We start from the raw sequence: 25,832 nt of genomic DNA, 5'->3' as shown, positions 1-25,832 counted from the left end.
AAAGGGGCTTGTGGCTTGGGTATCGAGTCTTGGGGTCAGGATCGGGTTTTGGGTCTCGTGTCCTAGGTCTTAGGTCGAGGCTGAGGGTTGGGACTTATATCCTATGTATCAAGGCTCAAATCTTGAGTAAGGGTTAGATTTCGGGTCAGGTTAAGAGTCTTAGTTCATGGTTGAAACTCAAGTCGAAGTCCAAAGTTAGGGTAAGGTCTAATTAGATGGTTTCCTCCTGATGAGAATATTCTTAAATATAACATTGATGCTTCTTTTGACCTTACTTTGGGAGGAAGATGATTGATATGCTACTCCGTGATTCTCATGGAAACCTCATGAGAGGTTGCTGCAGTAGATTAGATACGCCACATGACTCACTCATGGTCAAGGCTTTGGGTGTTCAAGAAGCACTAAGCTAGCTAAAGGAACACTTTGCACCAATTATAATTATGTAGATTGACAGTCTTTTGGTTAAACTAGTGTTGTAAAAATCTAGCGGCAACAACTCTTATTTCTATGTTATTATTCATGATAGTAAAGTAAATGTGTGGCTTTACTTCTATTTCCTTGTCTTTTGTTAAAAGAGCAGAGACCTAGCGTGCCCATCAATTAACTCGAGCTTCGAGTTCTATGTCTAATGCTATGGAGTGGAAACTAGATCCCCCAGTGCTAAATATTCTTCTTGAACCATGAACAGGAATATTGAAACTGTTTTCATATGCAAGTGATCTAATACATGACGAAGAAGTTTGTACCAAGTTAGGTTCATCTGATATTGTCACTAATAGTATTATACAACTAAATGGATCCTGAAGTTTAAGCAGATAAGACCAGAAGAGCGTTAATTGAATAGTGAATATGGAATTCAGTCAAATGGTTCTTTTCCATTGTGATAAATATCCAAAGATTACCTCACTAAGCAATGATTGCTGAGTATTCTGAGAAAAGCTTAACAATACAAAAATCAAAGAATGTGAAGGATATGGAGGATACAGAGTACACAGAGCATGACCCCTTCTAATGGCTTAAAGTTAAGCTCCAAAAAATAACATGCAAATGGATGTGTAAGTGATTATACTTTCAAAGCATTCAAGGGAATACCTTAAAAGCGGACACATGCTACAGGTGCAATAGAAGTCAGATGATTTTCCATGCTCTCTTTTCACAGATTATATCAACGCAAATGCATTTAACTACTTTGAGTAGTACAAATACCAAGGCTTCATTTCCATATTTTGATTACAACAAAAACTACATCAGCATGACATGTTCACTGCTAGCTTCTCCTTCTTTCAGAAACTACGATTTAACTTCAAGATAAATGAAGATAGCACTGGTTTATTAAGCTCACTCGAGTATTGACAATCATAAAAGTTTTGAATTTGATTACCCATATAGTCAACCCAATACATGGAAATGCCTCATAGTTTTTAACCAGAGTTTCAGGCCATACAAATGTGCCACTTTTAGGGTACACCAACTTCTAAGTAGAATTCCAAGATTGAACTTTGACCACATGTTACAGTAGTTGAAGGAGACAACAAATCATTTACCAGTGTTAGAATAGGAATAGGTTTATACAATCCTATTAGAATATGAATAGGTTTATACAATCCTACTAGAATAGGAATAGGTTTATACAATCCTATTTGAATAGGAATAGGAATAGAAATAAAAATAGGAATACTACTTGGTAAAGGATTGTATTGTAGTGTATATAAATAAGGTCTCAATGTAATAATGTAGACACAACAACATTTCAATAATATTCTTTTCCAATATTTTTCACATGGTATCAGAGGCTCTACGATCTTGGTAGAGAATCAAAGAGCTTCCACTGCCGGCAGGTGTCTATTACCCATATATGCTGCCTGTCTGGCCAATGATTATGTTGAGAAAAGTAGGATCAATGATATATGAACATATTTAAGGGAAGAAATCTCAATTAGACAGGTCACCGTGTGTCAATTTCTGGTGACTTTCTAGGGCTGTTTTGTGTCAACCCCATATCCGTCGGTATTTGTGTAGCACCGTGCCATCATTCCGGTGACTACTTTTTCATATTTAATTTGTGTAGTACCGTGCCATCATTCTGGTGACTACTTTTTCATATTTAATTTGTGTATCACCATGCGATCTTTCGGTTGCTACTTTTTCATATCTGGTTTGCGTAGTACCACACCATTTTTCTGGTGACTACTTTTAATATTGTATTTGTGTAGCACCTTGCCATCCTTTCAGTGACTACCTTTTTTTGCATATCTGATTTGCGTAGCACCGTGCATCTCTCCGGACTACTTTTCATATTTCATTTGTGTAGTACCATGGATTTTTCCGAACTATTTTCTCATATCAAAGTTGCATAGCATCATGTGTCTTTTTAGTGACTCCTCAGATTTGATTTGCATAGTTCCATTCATCTTTCTGGTGACTCCACAAAGCTGATTTGCGTAGGGTTGTGTCATCATTCCAACCCTACATGTATAATTTTTCTTTTTTAGTAGGGTCGTGTCATCATTCCGACCCTACCCATATTATTTCTCTTTTTCAATGGGGTCATTCCGTCAAGTCAAACTATCCTATATAATTTGTATTTTCTTGTTGGGTCATGACATCATTCCGACCCTACCCATATAATTTTATTTCTTAGATTGTAACCACTTTTAGCCATCAAATCTAATACTCCGGCATATGAGCATGTTCCGACCAGTTTTCTTGGTGACTTGTTTAATATCGACTCATATATTGATTCCAACATGATCCATATACTTTATACTAGATTTTGAGCACTTTGTTGCTCGGGAAGGGGGGGGGGTTTAGTAGCCTTGTATGTCGATTATGTTAGTCACTCTATGGTCTGAAACAGTCTTTGCTAGTTTGGTTTGGAAGTTCAACACTGTAATTTTATCATTCTATGTTTTATCGGCATTATGCATCAAATCTAGTATTTCATGAGAAGACTAAGCACATTGAGGTTGACTGTCAAATTTGTGAAGTCGAGTGATCAACTTGCAGATATCTCACCAAACCCCTCATTGGTCCTCGTGTTAATTACATTTGTAACAAGCTATACATGAATTGTATGCACTAGCTTGAGGGGGAGTGTTAGAATATGAATAGGTTTATACAATCCTATTAGAATAGGAATAGGTTTATACAATCCTATTAGAATAGGCATAGGAATAGAAATAGAAATAGGAATATTACTTGGTAAAGGATTGTATTGTAGTGTCTATAAATAAGGTCTCAATGTAATAATGTAGACACAACAATAATTCAATGATATTCTTTTCCAATATTTCTCCCAACCAGTATCAAAGATAATAGCCCCAAAAAAGGTAGAATGGATATAGGAGATTTATAAAGCTGAATACTTTAACTGCTTTCTTCTGAAGAACTACCAAATGACTGCACGGGTGCCAAGAAATTTCTCTATCTCTTTCGCTTTCATAGGTGATCTTAGGCTATTCGCATCATTGCAATAACAAAAGATATAAGACAAACTAGATGCAAGTACATAGGTTGTTTCGATACCAGACTCTTATTTGAGGAGAATATCTCTTATATTTTCTTTTGTGAAGGAATATGACCATGATGCTTACAACCACTGATGAAATTCCTCAATATCATAGAATAAGGCTCGATGGGCATGCTCCTTGTAATATTCATAAGCTTCTTTTAATTCTCTAGCATGTCCAAACAGGTCTACCATGTATCCGTAATGTTCCATAGTTGGCATGATTTTATAAATACTTACCATTTTTTCAAAATATTCACGGCCCACATCAACAAGGACAATATGACTACAAGCATATAAGATTGCAGAAAATGATAAACTGATTCTTCCATTCTTGCAAACAAGGACACAAGTTCTTCTCCATGGCTATGATCAACAAGACCAAAAATCATAATGGTCCAGGTCTGCATATTTTTATCACTCATTGAATTGAATATGCGGAAAGCCTGCTGTATATGACCACATTTTGCATACATGTCCAGGAGGGTTGTTTCCAGTTCAACATGTAGTTCAATACCACCGGTAACAATGTGTGAGTGTATACATTAACCTAATCTGATATTCAAGATATGAATACATACCCCTAGCAAGCTAACCAAAGTGTCAGAATTCGGGTTTTCATTTGCTAGCTTCTTTTATTGGAACAGGAGCAGAGCATCTCAAGGCAAGTTACTGAGGTGTCCAAAAACACATTGACTATTATGACTTTGAAAAGCCAGACAGAAAGAAGAAACAGTAAAAAAAAGAAAGAAGGCAAGACAATCAATTTTCATACCTCTGACACAATAAGAGAGGTCAACATGTAGTTCAATACCACCGGTAACAATGTGCGAGTGTATACATTAACCTAATCTGATATTCAGGATATGAATACATACCCCTAGCAAGCTAACCAAAGTGTCAGAATTCGACTTTTCATTTGCTAGCTTCTTTTATTGGAACAGGAGCAGAGCATCTGAAGGCAAGTTACTGAGGTATCCAGAAAATCATTGACTATTATGACTTCAAAAAGCCAAACAGAAAGAAGACACAGTAAAAGAAAGAAGGCAAGACAATCATATTTTCAGACCTCTGACACAAAAAAAGAGGTCAAGGTAGAAAATATAAATTCGCATGCCAAAAAGGGATGAAAAACTATCATAAAAACCCATTAAACAGGTCATTATATGATCAGATACAAAAAACTATTCAACTTATTCTTCGTCTATAAAAGTAGAACTGATTAACTATATGACAAAAATGAGCATACCATGTTGCTCACATGCAGTGGAACTTGCCTTAAAATTTATAGAATTCACTTAGGTGATATCCTAAAATCACACCTTTACGATATCAAATGAAATCAAATAAGATCGAAAAGTATTGAAAAAACGGTTGGAGACCCCTGCAGGGAGAACAAGTAGAATCGTTTTCATTACTTCAACTCTGAGGATCAATAGCCAAATGTTTGGACACTTCATCAGGACAAATGCAACACCCCTTATACTCTCCCATGTAAAAGCAAAATTGACCATAGTATCATTATTAAGTTGTCCTTTCAATGTTAATTTAAAAATTATCTCAAAAGAAACTTAAGTTTTGAATTTTTCTTTATTTTTCAGTTCTAAGCTACAGATAACATTTCACATGGGAATCCACCCATTGCAATTTGGAAAACTGAAACAGTTGCAGTGTTCGACTATTAAACCAAGCTACTGTCCATAGTCCACCTTAGCCTGTTAGTTTTAGAAAACTCATAACCATTGTAGCACCGAATTAGCTTCCTCTTTCCAAAAATTTTGTAGGTAAAAATGTCCAAAGATTGGTTTGCAGAACTCGGGTTTCAAAGCTCAGTGTTTCTATTAGACATGAATGTAGAAGAAGATTCCAAAATAAAAATACTAACATGCTCTGTTGTATGCAAAAATTTAATAAATACAACAGTGAGACCAACACACCTTAATATTAGCCAATCTATATTAGTGAAATGCTTAGAACAATAACTTTTAGAAACAATAAAAAACAAAGTTTAAAGCATGTTTTCAAAACCATAAATTAAAACTAGTAAAGAAAACACAATCTGTAACAAAAACAGAAACAATATTGACAAAAAGAAAATCGAGACCACTGGATACACAGTGTCCTTAAGAAAATTATTCCCCTCAAATATTCGAGGTTAAAGGAAATATCCTCCTAGAATAGAACAATTTTACTCATTAGTGTATCGGTACCAAAAATAATGGTGTCAGCAAACCACTCAATGTGAGCAAAGTACACTAGAATACTAGATTTAGTTGTGCAAAAGCAGAAGAAGTTCAGAAATTACATAGTGAAAAGTCTGAGGAATCACAAGTATTTATAGCCATGAAGTATTGTTTCTGAAAGTTTGCAACCTTCTTGACAATCACTTAAAAAAATGACTATTTATGAAAGTTTGCAACCTTTCAGAATAGTAATTAAATAAACAGTGGGAAATAAATTTGGGAAAGAAACTGCACGGATCCGGTTCAGAAACTGGATCACATATCAAAACCGAAACTGGGTAATAAATCCGATTCGGAAATGGGGCCTTTTGGGCTAGCTAAATTTAATGATTAAATTAGCACCTAATTAACTAAATAATTAATTAAATAATAAAATAAACTTTTTCCAAAAATTAATCTCTCAATCGATCATTTTTCAAAGTCGAAGTCGTAGTCGTAGCCAAAGCCGAGCCAAGCGACAATGACACTGACGCGTGGGTGTAACACCTCGAAAATTTCTAAGTTAAGCCCTAAACCATTCTTGAATTGTGTATAAGTTCGTACCGAGTGATTCTTAATTGTTCTTAGATGCTAAGGTAAATTCTTTAGTGTGGGAATGATTTTGGATATCAATTAAGGTCACTAGAACCCCTTAGCACAAAGTTGAGTTGAAAGCTTCCTTAGCGATTGAGTTTTGACATAAGATTCTATATAGGTCAACTTTATAAGATCATATATCTAATCACATAATGAAGGTGGCCCATGACCTTTCGAGTCCTCTTTCCAATGCCACCAAGTTTGCCTCATTTCAAGTTTGGAGTAAAAGGTTATGACAATTTTAGTGAAGCCTTGTCGGGCAAGTGAAGTTCCACGGTAGGTTATACGGCCCGTGATCGCAACCCCATTCCCCGAGATTGTGATTAGTTATTTGGTATGGTCTTTTAAATTAAGACCGTACCTTGATCAACATTATTTCCAAAAAATTATTTGGCGATTGTGTGAGCTCTAGAAGTCTGTTTAAAGTGATTCGAAGCTCAGTGTGTTCGAAATCTTTGGAGATACGTGGGTGATCAATCGGGGAATGTAGGGGAGTCTCCATTTGAGGTAAAATCCACTATTTAGGGGTTGAATTACCTCTTTTTGTGTTCTTCAAAAATTGGTGAATTATGCATGTAGATTGTTTGAGTTGTTCCAAGCCCCAAATTGTATTCTTTTCTAGGACACAAGTTCGGGGAGTCATTATGATCTTTTGACGGAGTCAATTCTGGAATTTTAGGCGCGGGCCCCACATCTCCTATTTTGACTCCAAATTGGTTACTTTTTTGTTTTATGTGAACTTACTGTCTAAACGACCGTTTTAATATTGTGATTCTATAATTGATAGAATGGCAACATTTGAAGGCTGTTCGGAAGGAAAAATCTGCAGAGAAGTGATTTTGGAGCACACACATTCAGCCTAAAGGTACGCTATGACTTCCCATTCGTTATATTGAGCTTGATTATGTGAAAGCATGAATTGTTTGAATTAGGTGTGGGTATCTAGTTGAGTATGATTAAATTACTTAGAATCCATGTTTTAGGTGTTTATCGAGCTTTTCGAGATTAGAAGAATGTCAATTGCTAAATGTGTTCCTCCTTAACTTTTGGTATGCCTTGATGATTGTCTTTATTCATTGACTTGGGCAAGTTTGGCCTTAGTCTAGGCTTAGACTAATGCTTTCCATAGACTCACAATATTTAGAGCCGTTTTGCCTTAGTTTAGCTCTGGCATCGTTTCAGAGGGTTTAACTCCCTGTAGACTGGTGTAGCAGACTTGTGTCTGATAAAATGAACCTTATAGTAAGCATTGACTCAGCTTTTATGACATTCTATCCATTCTCCCTATTTCTATGGCACGTGTTTCCAATTGAGATGTCGGGCTTCACTTGGCGGCATGGGATTGGAATTGGTTCGAGTTTGGAGTATTGTGCTTATTATCGAGGAGTGGACATCGTTCCATGGTGGTTCTTTAATGACGAGTTGATAATGAGATCCTTCGGAAGCTATTATAGTTGCAGATTAAAGGCCTGGTGGTGTTTCTCATTATCCTCTACAAAGTTGATTTATGCTTAATTGTAGATTAAAGGTATGGATATCTGATCTTCAGGCACAATCCGTGATTCTGGCTCATTATCCTCTATGGAGTTGATATCTATCGGCTTTTTCTTGGTTTACTTGGAGGCCTATCCATAATTAAAGGTCTAGGCTATGTCCTCGACAATTCTTTAGGGAGATTTATTCGAGGTCTGTGACAACGGATGACTTTCATTACTAAATGGAAGAACTTTTCAAACTAGTTGATGCTCTGTACACACCGTGACTTGTTCTTATTAGTGTTAGCTATTCTGTATACCCATCGAGCTTATGGGGGTCCATTTGGGTTTTACTTTAACTTGCGTATGAGTGTACCTTCGGGTTTATAGGGGTCAGTTAGGTTTAGTTAGCTTTAATTGTTTTGTTCTTAGTACACTCATGTGCACCCCATTTAAATTCTCTCTTTTGCCTCTGTATGTGTTTTATTCTAGCATTTCAAATTGCTTTTACTTCTCTTTCTCAGTCAGCTTTTGATGCCTACTGAGTACCTGTTGTTTTGGTACTCATGCTACAGTCTACATTTGTTTCAGGATACAGGTCAAAGCACGAACTACTAGCATTGATATTCCAGCCTGTTGCAGCTCTGGTTCAGAGGCGAAGGTGAGCAAGCATCCTAGAAATACCTATCTGTATCTATATTTTGTTGGCTCGTCTTTTAGTTTGAGACAAGTTTTGTACTTTTGGTCCACTTTAGGGACATGTACTTTTTTACTTTAGTAGCTCTATACTTGTGATTTACAGGTTCTTGGAGGGATATTTTATTGTATATATGTTTTGGTTTGCTTACACCTTTTCATCTATATCTATTGTTAAATTATTGGGTCCTAACAACATCCATGAAGCAATCAAGTACACCATATTTAAAGCACACAACCAAGTATAAAATTACCGTCTTGCCCTCGTCTGGAAGCAGACATGTCATCCATGACCTGCTTCCTAATCTCTTATTACTAGTAGAAAAACATAAAGTATTCCTTAAAGTAAAACATAGTTTATGAGGAATAACCATTATAACATGGTCCATCATTTGGTCCACACAGTTACATGTACAAGTGTTAAATATGGCTTGAAAATTGGTGGTCCACCCAATTCACCCAAAATCTTTGGCACAAGATAGTTTCATATTGGGTTGTCCCTTTAAATCTAACCTAACATAACTCATTTTTAAAGTGATCTCTAAATTTTGTCAAACTGTAGCACATTATAAAGATTTGCTTTAATTTGGGTTTACTGCTAAAAAATTCACTTTGATTTTTAATATGGGTTAGGGTCGAGTCTCGAGGTTTTGATATCGACTGAAGGTAATGCCTCAGGTTTTGAATCTCAAGGATTGGGTCTCAGGTAAAGGTTGGAGTTAGCTCTCGAATCATTCTCGGGGGTAGCAACTCAATTAGTTAAAGAAATGTAATAACAATTCAGTTTACATATAAAGTAATATAATACTGTGGGAGTTTCTCTAACAGACAACCACCACTATGAGCCTAAGTGATGATACAACGTCTTGCCCACACTGCCAGAACTGTCCTATACTTTGCCGTCATATAGAATGCTTCAATTATGTGGATCCACTAGTCTATGCTAAAAAGCACTGAGGAATCATCTAAAAAGTATGATGCTTTCTACCCATGATGGCTACATGGTTTATGGAGACTTAAGTTATTATGAACTCGCGTCCCTATATCGGTGCTCAATACTACTCCCAAAATATACTCAGTTCATATGTTTTAAAAACAAAACTCTCTCTGTGATTTGAGATAATTACTCAAATACTAGCTCAAAAGCTCTCTTGGAAATCAGTGTTTCCTTTCTTGCTCAAATGGGAAAACATTTTAACTCTTGGGAATACTTAGTTCCCGTATAATCTTTGAAGATGTGAAATTTACTCTTACTCTTTACTCAACCCAAAGCTTAAGTCTTAAAAAAAAGTTAAAACGTTTGTAAAAGACTTTTGGAAAACTCTATGAACTTCTCTTGACTTAATTCTTAACCTCTTGACTTGACTCTTAACCTTCCTTGAATTGAATTATGGATTCGAGGTTCATGATCTCATGTTTATGGATGAATTCATGATGTTTTGACGTACCTTAGAGTATAGAAATTGACTAGAAAACATAGGTATGTTGCTAAGGAACTAATACGGAAAGAAGGCGAAACAAAGGGAGACCTGGCGTCCTTGGCGCTCTGAGAGGCGCGGGGCGCCAGCCCTGCCCAGGTGAATTCTGACTTTTCTTCTTCATTTTTCAACTCTAAACCCCCTATTTCAACTTAGTTCTTTCCCTAAACACCTGGAATTGACTATATCCTCAATATATGTAAGATTCTACTCGAAATCACCCCTAAAAGCATGAATCAAACTCAAGAACTACTCCACAATACCAACAACAAGAACTTTCAACAATATCAACAAAATCTATCAAGAACTATACTTTCAAGAACAAAAATTCGTTGAAATAAATTCATATTTTGTGCGTGGGTGAACTAACCCAACGCTATGTGATATCACATACTTTGTAGGGATTAACCCTGGTGAAATCCACACAAAAATCTCCAAGAAGTCGATGAATCCTTGCTTCTTCTCCTGTTCTTTCTTCTTCTCTAAAAACCCTAGTTCTTTTTGAAAAGCGTAAACTGACCCAAATCAGTTTAAACCCCAACTTAATTAACAAAAATGAAATTAAAATAATAGGGTATGGAAAAGACCATAACGCCCTTCAAAAATTCGGTTTGACTTTCATTAACTAGACAACCCAACTTCAAATGGACATATGTCACTCATACAAACTCAGAATTGAGTAAACTCAGATGCGTTGGAAAGATAATTCAAAGATATTTCCTATGGTATTTGGAAGCACGCCTAACAAGTTATGGTTGCTTGAATTTGACCCAAAACTCAAACTTAACATAACTTAACCAATTTTCTAGATTTTTTATTCATTCCTAAAATGACTCTTTCTAATGCTAGCTCTTTCTAGTTGTTTCAAATAGCAAGATGGTACAGTATCCTCATCTCTTTCCTTCCGATTCCATTTAAGCTTCAGGTAATAGTTCCTTTCCAGTCTCCAAGTTTACTCTTGCGTAAATTCAGTCTTAGTATCATGTTCTTTCATTTAGTTTTGCATTTTCAGCTTATTTGCATGTTCTTGGAACTCAGTTTACTCAGAAATTGGTTTCTAGTACTTAATGGTAGGGTTACAGCTCTTTCCCACCATACTCAGCTAGCTTAGGCTTCATTCGAGAAGGAATGTTCCCAAGGGAGAGATATCATAACACCTCGGAAATCAAACTTAGAAGTTTCGATAGAAAACCAACAGAAGTTGGTGAACCACGACAGGGTTCAAGGACCGTGAAAGGAACCACGGTTTGTTGACCTATCTGTGGTTCACACCCAGCAAAAAAGAGGTGGACCACTGGAGCCTTCACGGGCCGTGGAGCACCCCACGAGCCGTGGAAAGGCTCGTGTAAGTCAGATAAAACCTTCCTAGCTCAGGTATCAGACCACGGAGCTCTCCATGGGCCAAGTCTTGATGAAGGGCCATGAGAGGGTCCATGGACCTGATCCAACAGACCACCAGCCCAAGCGAAGAACCACATCAACCTTCATGGTCCATGGTCCTTCACAAGGGCTGTGGTAGGGCTCATGGTCGAACCACCCAGAACCAGTAGCTACTGGCCAAGGACCATGACCCACTTGACGGTCCGTGGTCCCTATGATGATCCATCATAAGGCTCGTGGTCGGCCCTCGTCAGATTTTAAGTAGGGTCATTTTGGTCTTTTCCTCTATGCGTTGGACACCTAAATTACATCGTTTAACCCCTAAACTACGTAGTTTTGGTAAGTTTAAGCTTAGTAACTTAGTCAGAACCTACCCTAATCATTCATTCGAAAAAATCAAGCTAAACTTTAAGCAAAAGAAGAGAAAATAGTCGACCAATCCTTCTCCAAGCGTAGAAAGTTTTCGTCTCCAGCCCCAAAATCGAAAGATTTCTCCATGAAATTCGTCACCATGTATGTGGAATTTCTCTGTTGGATTCCTTTCTTTCACTAGGTTTGTTGATTTCAGTCAGAAACTTGATTCCCTAAATATTGCTTAGACCTAGGGTATTTAGAACTTCAGACAATTGTTGTGATTTAGCTTTTAGGGTATTTCTAATCATATTATTAAGTTTTCATAACAATGTAGCTTAGTTCCTGCATGACTTTCAGAACCCTAGTTGTGTTGATTCGTTTAGTTCATGAATTACACTAGTTAGGACAGATAAACAGATATACATGCCTCAGTTTTCAATGTTTCATTATCAGTATTTAATGTTGCATTTTTAGTTAGCATGTCAGAATATCGAGCCATTCATTACATTTCACGTATGTTGTATTGTACACATTTCTAGTTGGGTCCATGGTCCTTCACAAGGGCTGTGGTAGGGCTCATGGTCGAACCACCCAAAACCAGTAGCTACTGGCCAAGGACCATGACCCATTTGACGGTCCGTGGTCCCTATGATGATCCATCATAAGGCTCGTGGTCGGCCCTCGTCAGATTTTAAGTAGGGTCATTTTGGTCTTTTCCCCTATGCGTTGGACACCTAAATTACATCGTTTAACCCCTAAACTACGTAGTTTTGGTCATTTTAAGCTTAGTAACTTAGTCAGAACCTACCCTAATCATTCATTCGAAAAAATCAAGCTAAACTTTAAGCAAAAGAAGAGAAAACAGTCGACCAATCCTTCTCCAAGCGTAGAAAGTTTTCGTCTCCAGCCCCAAAATCAAAAGATTTCTCCATGAAATTCGTCACCATGTATGTGGAATTTCTCTGTTGGATTCCTTTCTTTCACTAGGTTTGTTGATTTCAGTCAGAAACTTGATTCCCTAAATATTGCTTAGACCTAGGGTATTTAGAACTTCAGACAATTGTTGTGATTTAGCTTTTAGGGTATTTCTAATCATATTATTAAGTTTTCATAACAATGTAGCTTAGTTCCTGCATGAATTTCAGAACCCTAGTTGTGTTGATTCGTTTAGTTCATGAATTACACTAGTTAGGACAGATAAACAGATATACATGCCTCAGTTTTCAATGTTTCATTATCAGTATTTAATGTTGCATTTTTAGTTAGCATGTCAGAATATCGAGCCATTCATTATATTTCACGTATGTTGTATTGTACACATTTCTAGTTGGGAGTAGACTTAACACCGAGTTAGACTAGTGTCAGTCAACCCCATAGTCCCAAACTACGTGCCCTTGTAGGTTTATAAGTCCCCTCTGTGGGCATCATGTTTAGTGATCACGCCAGTCATGCCTCTATACCCTTGACAAGGTATATTGGGTCCTCTCAATGGGGTGTAAACATCATACTCCACATTTAGCTCATGTGGTTTTATGTTGGTGAATAGTAGCTCCCACAGTCAGTTTCTAGTACATTGACCAGGTTTCAATTGCAATTCAGAATTCAGTTTCAGCGTGTTATGTATTGGTCATTTCATTCAGTTAGTTCATATTCAATATATCTCAGTATCTTTATCATGTTCAGATTATATCATTGCTAAGTATGCTCTGTGCAGTTATATGTTTGTTTAGCTTTATCCTATCCTGCATGCTCAGTACCTTTCAAGTACTAACACATACTCTGTGCTTCATCTTTTCATGATATAGGTTGAGGTCCTCAGCATCCAGATCACGTGTAGATCGGTTCCTGATCCGTATTCAGCAGTATCAGTGGTGAGTCCTCATTCTTCAAGGATGATAGACATGTTCTTTATATTTCAGTCTTTCATTTTCGTTTCAGTTTTACTAGAGTTAGCTGGGGGCATGTCCTAGCATCTCTAGTTAGTTATAGGCTTATTTCAGACAAAGACAGATTCAACTTTAGTATTTGAGTTATAGTTCAGTATCTTAAACTCTTGCTTAGTATTTATTTAGAGAAAATGGTCAAAAACCCCCCTAATCTATATCCGAATTTCCAACTACACACTTTAACTTTATGGGAGTCCTATCACCCACCTCAATTATTTATAACGGTAATAATTACCCCCCTAAAGGCTTAGTTGGCAATGTGAGTGTATTTCACTCTCTTTGAAAGAGTGAACATAAAAAAACTACTAAAACTTTATTTTTAATATCTTATTTATTTTCTTTCTTCTCCATAGAAATATAAAACAAATCTCTCCATCATTCACCACCTCTAAACATGTGCTACCACCATCACAATCGTTGTTGCCACCACCATTTTTACTAAATTATTTATTGTTGATTCATAATAAAATTTTCAAACTCATGAAATACTCTTGCAAAATCAATCAACCTAAATAAATTGTAGATATATTTACTTCATACAAAAAGATTTTGGATCACATTTGAGAAAAAGTGATAAAGATGGAGGTGGAGGTGGTAACAACGATTTCTCATACGACAATGGTGAAAAGGATGGAGGCCCGACGAATTCACATTGTGAGGAAGATAAAAAAGAAGAAGACCCGTAATGTATCCCCTAATATTTTCCCAAATCAAGCTTTCACAAAAAAAAGGGTTGCAAAAAGATTGAAGAAGAAAGGATGAAGAAGAAGGAGAGAAAGCTTTTTAAAAAAAGTTTAATTGGTGAAACACACATGTCAAGTGCGTGTGCCTCACCACAAGGAAGAAGGCTGGTTATCACGTTTAAGGGGATATTTAATCCATTTTAAAATAGTTTAACGGGGGGGGGGGTGGGTTAATAGGACCTCTGTGAAGTATAAGTGTGTAGTTGAAAATCTGAATATAGATGGGTGGGGGGGGGGTATTTGACTATTTTCTCTATTTATTTATTTAGATTACTATTGGTTATTCCCCACTTTCAGTTAATTATGGTTTTAAGCTTCCGCATAGTATATTTTATTTAGTAATATTTTAGTATGCTTATGATATGCCAGCTCAGGGTTAGCTTGGGGTCACTCGTGATCCTAGGTCCCGTGTTTGTATCATGGGGGTAGCCTCGGGGGGTGACAGAAATGGGGTCGTTTGGGTTGACTAAATTTAATGATTAGATAATTAGAAACTAATTAAATACATAATTAATTAAATAATTAGATAAAACTTTATCCAAAAATTAATCTCTCAATCGATCATTTTTCAAAGTACAATTCATAGTCGTAGCCAAAGCCAATCCAAGCGACTATGTAACCGGCGTGAGGGTTTAACACCCCAAATATATCTAAGTTAAGCTCCAAACCATTCTTGAATTATGTATAAGGTCGTACCGAGTGATTCTTAATTGTTCTTAGATGCTAAAATAAATTCTTTAGTGTGGGAATGATTTTGGATATCAATTAAGGTCACTATAACCCCTAGCACAAATTTGAGTTGAAAGCTTTCTTACCGATTAAGTTTTGATGTAAGATTCTATATAGGTCAACTTCAAATGATCATATCTCTCATCACATAATGAATTATGTGGCCCATGACCTATCACATTAAATGTCGTTTAGTCCTCTTTCCAATGCCACCAAGTTTGCCTCATTTCAAGTTTGGAGTAAAAGGCCAATACCATTTTAGTGAAGCATTGTAGGGCAAGTGAAGTATCACGGCCGGCTATACGGCCCGTGAAGTGCTTCACAGACTGTGAAGCCTTAAACGGTCCGTGAAACCTCCCTTTTAAGGTACTTCGATAGTTTTTTAAGCTGGGTCATTTTGGTCTTTCCATATGTCTTTGGTACATAAACTACGTCATTTTAACCCCTATTATAAGCCTAAGACACGACGTATTACACCTAAATAAGGGCTTAGAAAGTGTTAATCGATTCTTTTACTTCATTAACACTTCAAGTCATTCGAGCAAGATTCTAAGAGGAGAAAAGCTAGTGTTTCAAGCATTCTTCGTGTTTCGTCGATTTTGCCAAGAAATTTGTTCTTCGAGGTATGTAAGACTATCATAGTGGTGGACTAATTCGTCCTCACGCTCTACATCTACTTTCAAATCAGTACACAAGTAATCTATGATTTTATCATTATATTCGAGTATTCTTGAGATGAGTTAATTTTGTGTTCCTGATTCTTTTTTGAAAATATATTCCTAATTATTGAATTGCTACATGTTATGCATTTGAGGTTCTTGAGTTGATTCATTAATATCTATATTTCAGTATGAACCCTATGAATTGAATATTCTTGAGATGAGTAGGATCATCGAGTTCTGAGTTCTTGAGTCAGATAATTGAGTTTTATATATTGTTATTGGGATTGTTACATTGATTCTGTCATGTTTATATTTTAGCATGAACCCTATTTTGAGTTATAGAACTTGAAAATATTTTAAAGCCAACATTTATGTTTTAAACTGAGTTTTTTGAGGAAGTGAAAAGGAGTTTGAGAAAGAGTATAATGGAACTAAGTATTTCCCAAATGTTTCATTTTTTCATGAAGAAAGAGAGTATTATTTATTTTGAGAAAAGTGAAACTTTGATTTCTAAACAAATTTATGAGTTCATAGATATTTAAGAGTAGTCTCCTATTTTAAGAGGATAGTTTGAGCAATTATCTCAAAATAGAGAAATAGTATGTTTTATACATTTGAGCATAAGTATATGTATATTATTGTGATTAGTATTGAGCATTGATATGTTGATGAGTTCAGACAATTCAAAGTCCTTATAAACCATGTATGCCAACAAGGGTAAATGATCATACTTTTTGGATGAATCCTTAGTGCCCTTAGCCACAACTTCGTGGATCAACTTAGTTGAGGTGTCCTATATCTTCGCAAGGTATAGGACAGTTCAAGCAGCATGAGCGAGATGATCAACTTAGTTGAGGTGTCCTATATTGATGGTTGTTGGTTAGAGAATCTCCTAATAGAGTTAAAGTGTATTTCATATAACACATATTATGTTAAGTTTAGAGATGAGTAAGTATTTTTGAAACGCTTTAAATGATTTAACTCCTTTATTTCTTTACATTCATCTTGAGTACATTATTGTCTATTGTAGTCCTTTCATTCAGCTATTTAGCCTCGGCTATATTACATATTTGTACATTCAATGAACTGATGTCATTTGACCTGCATTTTTTATGATGCAGATATTTGTGTTCAGGGTCATCAACATACGCTTTTTTAGATCACTTTACACTTGAGATAGCTTGGGTGAGCCTCCTTGCATTCTGGAGGACTTCACATTTATTTTTTAGTCTATTGTCTTGAGAGATATCGTGGGTCTCGTCCCGACATCCATCTTGAGTAATAGAGGCTTCATATATAGATAGAATTAAGGAGTCTCTCAGTATTTACTTTTCCTCGAGGGGTATTTGCAAACTATTATACATATGTCGTTGAGTATTTTTCAGACATTTGGAGTTGAGTATTTACTTAGAGTTTAAATGTTCTGAAATCAGCAATACCAAGGGTCGCTTGGGGACAACCAATGGTTCTCGAGTGCGGCCATATCTAGGGTGTAGGCTCAGGGCCTGACAAACTTGGTATCAGAGTCAGGTTTCAAGTGTCCTAGGATTTCTATGAAGTCGTGTCAGTAGGATCTATTTATGGTTCTAATGCCCCACTTCTATAAATGAGGACTACATAAATTTAAGAAAAGTTTCCCTTTTTTCATACTCCAAATTGTGCAATAAAACTGTGTCATAGAGAACTTATTCGAACTAGTATGTTTCTAAGATCTATTCAACTACCTCTCATTCTCAAGGTAATTGAAAATCAAAGCCCCGATCCTTATTAATGAGTTACTCTAAGAAAAATAGTTCAGAAAGTCTTAGGACTGTAGAGGGGCTTGAGAGAAGCTCGTGAGTGAGCTGAAGTTTCTAGATTAGAAAGAATGCGCCCTTATTCATATAAATCGTGCTTCTGAGCTAAAAGCGATATGTACTCTTAGATACTCTTCTTTAAAAACCTTGTTTCAAATGATACCCTTTAAGAAGAGGAGTACGTTTTTCAATGGCTGGGTAGTATTTCCACCCGAAAGTAGTGTTATTTGAGATATTGTGAGTCAGTAGTAGTAGAAGTTCATAGAGTTAAACGAATGAATGCAAAAATGTAGTAATCTAAGACAGGGAAATAGTGATAAGGTATATTATGTTATTGCAGTCATGCACCAAGTAAGTTATTAATGAGGAGTTTTCCTTATGGGTAGAGTCATAGTTAGTAGTCAGGATGAGTTAGAGTATATTGTAACCAGAAGGGAGTTTATGTTGATGTGCCATTGTGTTAGTGAAAACCAAGTATAGATGTTGAATAAACGAGTAGAGTAGTCATAAGATGATAGACCTAAGCTAGACTTATGATTTTTAAAGGGAGAGACCTATGGTATTCTGAGGGTTATATAATTAATTAGGCAATGATGTATAGTGAAAATGGTAAAAATAACATGGATTGAAAAAAAAGTGGCACTAATATGTAAATAGGTAGACTGAGAGATAAACATTGACTACTTGCCATAAGATTGTAACGACCGAGTTCCATTTTTATAGAAAATCCAATGGGAAAATTTTTTGGGTCAGAAAACTTTTTCATAGTAACCTGGAATTTCTCAACCTAGTCCAGATTTGGACGAAATTGGAATCATTAAGGTGTAGGGAAATCAGGTAACAATCGGGTGATTTAATTATGACTTTGAATACATGAATAGTTAGATAAGTCGTTATGGAATCCGTACGACCCTACGGAATTTAATTCGGGTGAGTAGAACTCCCGAAATCGATCTTAGCGTGAACGGTATTTTTAAGTGTCGTTGGTTAAAGGTGTGTTGTGAAATGGGGGTCTTGGAACTATTAAAATAACTCACTAGTTCCGTGCAAGCCACTGGGGTGGGATTTCTGCCACTAGGGCGGGGCCGCTGTAGCAGGGTGAGGACCGTTGTGGCGGGTACGATGCGACTTAAGGTCGTAAATAAACCCCAAAATGTCTTTATTCTGGACTATTCAGTTTTTAGAGCTAAGGAATGAACCCCTGGCGATTCTTGACAGTTTTCCACCATTCTTGAGGCTAAATGTAAGATTTTAACTCCCCAAATCCATTTTTCGATCCGTAGAATATAATCTAATGGGTAATTACCGATGAGGGAGGGTTTTGATCTAGAATCTATGGTGGAAACAACCCTATTTTGGATACTTGGGATTATGGGTATGATCTAGGGTTCATAGAATTGTTAGCATTTGGGTAATTAGTGATTGTTTATTGATTCCCGTGTTATTATGATTGTTTGTAGACCAAGAACAATCGGAACGAATCCGGAAAGGGAAGGATCAAGTTTCTTAGGGTTTCAAGCTTGTTTCGAGGTAGGCGATGGTTGAGATTCTATGATTGTGTGATGTATGTTTGTCTTGCTTCATTATAATACATGTTTGTATGTGAATGTGACATTATTGATCACATTAATTGTAAATGAGGAAATATGAATGATGAATGCCATTAATCATGACTTAATTGTATGACCATGAGAATGTATTTTGTGTTTGTGATTGTGGCTTGTTGATTGGATTGAGTGTTGCGATCCAACACATTAACTTGGATCGGTTGCCACGTTCTAGCATAATTATGGGATCGGTTGCCACGTTTTGGCATAATCATTGGATCGGGTACCATGTTCCGGTATGCTAACTGTTTGGGTTTGGGTTTCATGAGAGAACCAATGATTCGATATAATTGTGTATCTTGAGAATGTGAAACTATACCTTGTTCATAAATGTTGATAATCTTGTATATGTTTGATATATGCATGTCATTATATTGTTGTATTGGCTTATGTATGTTACACTTAGTGGGATAGCCGCATGATCCTACTAGTACACTGCGGTTGTGTACTGATACTGCACTTGCTCTTTCTTTATTGAGTATAGGGCATCTTCAGGCTGCTTTTGACAGACCTCACTGTGAAGATCAATGATCGTTCGAATTAAAGGGTGAGCCAATTCGTTCGGGCTGCCATTGGTTCTCTTTCGTCTATGTCCACCATTTCGGACTTAAGACTTTTCTAGTTAGTTATTAGTTCATTAGTTTGGGGTTGTGACCCTTCTTGTTTAGACTTGCTGAACTTTAGATGTTTTGGTACATTGACTTTCAGGTTCTAGGTGTATTTTCCACATTGTTTAGTTGTTAGATCTTTGAGAAGTTTATGGGAACATCAGTCTTTAGCTATTTAACTTGCTTCCGTAGCTTAAATGCTTAGTTTTTGGTTTAGTTGCTTGGTTCGAGTTGTAGTAATGGTTCTCCCATCGGAGGGTTAGTGTGATTGCCAATCACGATGGCCTAGGTCGTGACAAAGTTGGTATCAGAGCCTAGGTCCGTTGATCTTTATGTTTTAAAACGAGTCTATAAAGTCTTGTGGAATGGTACGGGGACGCCTTTACTTTTCTTCGAGAGGCTATAGGACTTTAGGAAATCTCTCTATTTTCTCTTGTCTTCTTTCATTCTATGACTTGATTACAATTGGTATCGGGCGATTCAAATTGGTATCTAACCTCCTTCACTTTTCTGTCCGCAGATGGTTAATAGTAGATTCAACGGAGTCAAGCCCGTTGCTCCCGTTAATGCTCCAGTTGAGGAATCTGCAGCAAGAGATTGCGATCGAGGCAGAGGTAGAGGAAGAGCTAGGGGTAGAGGCCGATGAAGAGTGGCGCCTACTAGAGATACTGGTCAAAGTTTCTCCCCAAAATGAGGCCCCTCCCGTACATCACGAAGGGATAGAAGAGGATATCGAGGTTGAGAATGTTGAGGATGTGGGACCAGATGAAGAGGTGCAAGCTGAGACGACAGGTATCCCTCCATTAGACCCAGTGTTAGCTCAACAGATTATGTCGTTCTTGAAAGGATTGGTTGGTCCTGGAGTGCTTCCCTCTTTTGAAGCAACTCAAGCTCCTACCAATCCCCCTATTGCTATCACTGCGCCCAAGGTGGGTGGAACTGGAGGTAATGATGCTTTCTTCCGTCCTTTGTTGGGTTCTGTTATGACTGGAATGAGCATGAAATGTTGACTACGTTTTTGAAGCTAAAGCCTCATGTGTTTCTTGCTTCTTAGAATGAGGATGCTTATGAGTTTATCCTAGACTGCCATGAGAGGCTTCATAAGTTGGGAATTGTCAATCAGCACGGGGTTGAGTTCGTGATCTTTCAACTTCAGGGTGAGGCTAAGCAACGGTGGAGAGCTTATATGGAATGTGGATCTTCAACTTTACCTCCACTTACTTGAACCCAATTTCATGCTCTGTTTCTAGAGAAAAATGTGCCTAGGACTTTGAGGGATCGAAAAAAGGATGAGTTCATGGCTTTGGAGGATGGTGGTATGTCTGTGGTTGCTTATGAGGCCAAGTTCCATTCTTTTTCTAGTTATGCTACTCAATTGGTGATTACTGAGGAGGAGCGGATCCATTTATTTATTAGGGGACTAAATTCTGAGTTGCAGGTATTATCTGTTCATATGAACTTTGTAGGGAGGAGCTTTAATGAGGTAACAGACTATGTTAAGAAAGTGGAAGGGGTGAGGCGAGACGGTCAGACTAAGGCATTGGCAAAAAGGGGCCAAGAATTCTGGCAACTTTCAAGGTTCTTATTCTAGAGGTTTAGGGAGGCCAACACTTGCAGCTAAGTCAATTCTGTCCGCGATGCCCGCCTCTACAAATAATTACTCGGCAAATGTACCTCATAATTTGATTCAGGATAGCCAGGGTGTCGCACCTTCAGCGGGCAGCAGACCATCTTTTGATCGTACATGTTACAACTGTGGTGAACCTAGGCATATGAGGAGATATTATTTCCACCCACAAGTGTTGGACTCCGAGCAGTAGCAGTATAGAGCAGTGGTACCCACGGGGAATGGTAATAATGGTCGAGGGCATCCACAAGGTGGGCGAGGAGGTAATCAATGAGGCCGTGGAGGTAGAGGAAATGGTAATGCAGGCAAGGGTAATGTGCAACCAGGATGGCAAGTGGCTCGTCAAGATGATAGGTCTCAGTGTTATGCATTTCCGAGCAAAAATGAGGTAGAGGTATCTGACGCAGTAATCACAGTTACTATTCTTTTCTGTGATCGGATGGCTAATGTGTTATTTGATTCAGGTTCTACTTATTCCTATGTATCCGTGCAATTCGCCTTAGAATTTGCTATGATTTGTGATATACTTGATGCCCCCATCCATGTTTCTACCCTAGTTGGAAAGTCTGTCATAGTCACCCATGTCTATTGTGCTTGTCCTAGTTTGTTTAAGGGTTTTCAGACTTGGGCTGATTTGGTGATTTTGGATATGACTGGTTTTGATATAATCTTAGGCATGACTTGGTTATCTCCCTATTATGTTGTGCTTAATTGTAACACTAAGTCTGTGACTCTAAAAATTCTGGGAAGGGAAAAGTTAGAGTAGGAAGGGGTGTACAAGCCTAAGCAAGCTAAGATCATATCATTCATTCGGGCTAGTAAACTGGTAGAGCAGGGTTATTGGGCTTATTTGGCTCATATTAGGGATGTTGAGGTTGAGACTCAATCTATTGAGTTTATTCCTGTGGTGTCAGAATTTAGAGAAGTGTTTCCTAATGACTTGTCTGGTATGCCTCCAGATAGAGATATAGATTTTTACATTGATTTGGAGCCTGGTACACGCCTTATTTCTATTCCTCCATATCATATGGCCCCAACAGAATTAAGAGAACTTAAGGCTCAAATCAAAGAGCTTCTTGATAAGGGATTTATTCGACTTCGTGCTTCCCCATGGGGTGCCCCGATTTTGTTTGTTAAGAAAAAAAATGGTAGTATGAGAATGTATATAGATTACCGGCAATTGAATGGGGTCACTATTCGAAACAAGTAGCCTTTGCCTCGAATAGATGATCTTTTTGACCAATTGCAAGGTGCTTTAGTTTTCTCCAAGATTGATCTAAGGTCTGGCTACCATCAGTTAAAAATTAGGCTTGAAAATGTGCCCAAGACGACATTTAGAACTTGCTATGGGCACTACAAATTTTTAGCTATGTCCTTTGGATTGACTAATGCGCCTGCAACTTTCATGAGTTTGATGAATGGGGTGTTCAAGCCATTTCTTGACTCGGTTGTGGTAGTCTTTATTGATGATATTTTGGTCTATTCGAAAAGTGAGGAAGAGCATGCCGACCATCTTCGTAATGTACTGGGTATTCTTGGGAAACAAAGGTTGTATGCCAAATTTTCTAAGTGTGAACTTTTGTTGACTTCGGTTGCATTTTTGGGGCATGTAGTTTCAAAAGAAGGGGTAATGGTAGATTCCCAAAAGATTGAGTTGATTAAGAATTGGGTTCGGCCTAGCTCTGTGACGAAAGTTAGGATTTTTGTGGGGTTCGCTAGTTATTATCGTCGGTTTGTGAAGAACTTTGCTTCTATATCCACTCACTTGACTAATTTGACCAAAAAGGAGATACCATTTGAATGGACTGAAAAATGTAAGGAGAGCTTCCAAAAGATCAAGACTCTTTGACCACCGCACCCATCCTAGTATTACCGGTTGAAGGTAAGGATTTTATTATTTATTGTGATGCTTCACATTTTGGTTTGTGTGCTGTATTGATGTACGATAAGAATGCTATAGCTTATGCATCGCGTCAATTTAAGGTGCATGAGAGGAATTATCCAACAAATGATTTAGAGTTGGCATCGATAGTGTTTGCTCTTAAGATCTGACGGTATTACCTTTATGGTTTTAAGTGTGAGGTGTTTACTGATCATCGCAGTTTGCAGCACGTGTTCACTCAAAAGGATCTGAATTTGAGACAACGAAGGTGGATGGAGTTACTTAATGATTATCGTGTCATAATTCAATATCATTCGGGTAAGGCTAATGTGGTGGCAGACACTTTGAGTTGAAAAGCGGTGAGTATGGGTAGTTTAGCTTGCATAAGTTTAACCAAGCGACCTTTGCCTAAGGAAATTCAGACTTTAGTGTCTAAGTTCGTGTGGTTGGGCATCTCTGAAAGAGGTGGGGGTTTTAGCTAGTATTGAAGTAAGGGCCACATTCATTGAAGAGATCAAGACCAAGCATTTTGAGGATGATAATTTGAGTGAAATTAAGAAGAAGACTACTATTGGTAAGGCACACGAGACCACTCTTGATTCAGAAGGTGTGCTCAATTTTAAAGGAAGAATTTGTGTTCCTCGAGTTGATGACTTGATTCAGAAATTGTTGGCAGAATCTCATGTTTCGCGATATTCCATTCATCCGGCTGACCAAGATGTATCGAGATTAGAAGCGAATTTATTGGTGGCCAGGCATGAAAAAGGATATAGCAGAGTTTGTGGCTAAGTGTCAAAATTGTCAACAAGTGAAATATGAACACAAAAGGCCTGCAGATTTGCTTCAAATAATGCCAATTCCGAAATGGAAGTGGGAAAGGATAGCCATGGATTTTTTGGTTGGTCTTCCTAAGACTTTGGGGAAGTTTGATTCTTTATGGGTTGTGGTTATAGATTGACTAAGTCAGCCCCTTTTATTCCAGTCAGAATAGATTATAATGTTGAACAATTGGCTAAAGTTTATGTGAAAGAGATAGTGAGGTTGCATGGGGTGCTCCTCTCTATCATCTCAGACCGTGGTACCCAATTCACATCCAAGTTTTGGAGGAATTACATGATGAATTGGGCACACAACTTACTTTTAGTACAACCTTCCATCCACAGATAGACGGGCAATTAGAGAGGACTATTCAAGTGTTAGAAGACATGTTGAGGGCATGCGTGATTTATTTTGGAAGGCATTGGGATAAATTCTTACCTTTGTGTGAATTCTCCTATAATAATAGTTATCACTCTAGCATTAATATGACACCATTTGAGGCACACTATGGGAGGGGATGCAAATCACCCATCTGATGGTTTGAGGCTGGAGATGTGAAACCATTGGGGGTTGATTTAGTGAAGGATGCTCAAGATAAGGTGAGGAGTATTCAACCTAAGCTTCTAGCAGTCCAGAGTAGACAGAAGAAGTATGTGGATCATAAGGTAAGAGACATAGTATTTCAAACCGGTGAGAATGTTCATTTTAACATCCATGAAAGGGGTGATGATATTTGGCAAGAAGGGCAAACTAAGTCTGCGATACATTGGTCCCTTTGAGGTTCTTGAATGTGTAGGACCGGTAGCGTATAGATTGGCTTTACCCCCTAACCTATCGGGATTTCATCTAGTATTTCATGTATCCATGTTGAAGAGATATCATGGTGACGGGGATTACATCATTAAATGGGACTCAATTGTGTTAGACAAGGACCTCCAATATAAGGAGGAACCGATTGCAATTCTTTATAGTGATGTGCGTAAGCTGAGGACCAAGGAGATTAAGTCTGTGAAAGTTCAATGGAAGCATCGTCCAGTTGAGGAAGCTACTTGGGAAACCAAGAGGGACATGGGAGACAAGTATCCCCAATTGTTCGTCGATTCAGGTACTACTTCATTCCTTCTTTAGCCTTTTTTACTAAATTTTGTCACTCGGGGACGAGTGATGGGTAAATTGGTATCCATTGTAACATGCGGGTTCCGTCGTTATAGAAAAGCCAATGGGGAAAATTTTTGGGTCGGAAAACCTTTTCGTAGTAACTTGGAATTTCTCTACCTAGTCCAGATTTGGATGAAATCGGAGTCATTAAGGTGCAGGGAAATCTGGTAATAATCAGGTGATTTAATTATGATTTTGATTACATGAATAGTTAGATAAGTCATTAAGAAATTCGTACAACTTTATGAAATTGAATTCAGGTGAGTAGAACTCCCGGAATCGATCTTAGCGTGAACGGTATTTTCTGAGCGTCATTGGTTAAAGATGTGTTGTGAAATGGAGGTCTTGGAATTATTAAAATAGAACATTGGTTTCGTGCAAGCCACTAGGGCGGGATTTCTGCTGCCAGAGCGGGGATGCTGTAGCAGGGTGAGGACCACTGTGGCAGGTCCGATGTGACTTAAGGTTGTAAATAAACCCCAAAATATCTTTATTCTGCTCTATTCGGTTTTTAGAGCTAACGAACGAACCTCAGGCGATTCTTG

General features: G+C 37.6%; 1 pseudogene; it reads right to left on the bottom strand.

The window, feature by feature from the left end:
• Nucleotides 1-3,366: 3,366 nt before the first annotated feature.
• LOC125834302 (pentatricopeptide repeat-containing protein At1g08070, chloroplastic-like) lies at nt 3,367-4,281 on the bottom strand (annotated as a pseudogene).
• Between the last annotated feature and the right edge of the window lie 21,551 nt (nt 4,282-25,832).

This window comes from Solanum verrucosum, unplaced genomic scaffold (genome assembly GCF_900185275.1).
Source record: "Solanum verrucosum unplaced genomic scaffold, falcon-dt-bn FXZP01000178.1, whole genome shotgun sequence".
NCBI classification, from domain to species: Eukaryota; Viridiplantae; Streptophyta; class Magnoliopsida; order Solanales; family Solanaceae; genus Solanum; species Solanum verrucosum.
The sequence above is the reverse complement of the archived record's forward strand: the minus strand, read 5'-3'. Positions and strand labels throughout refer to the sequence as shown.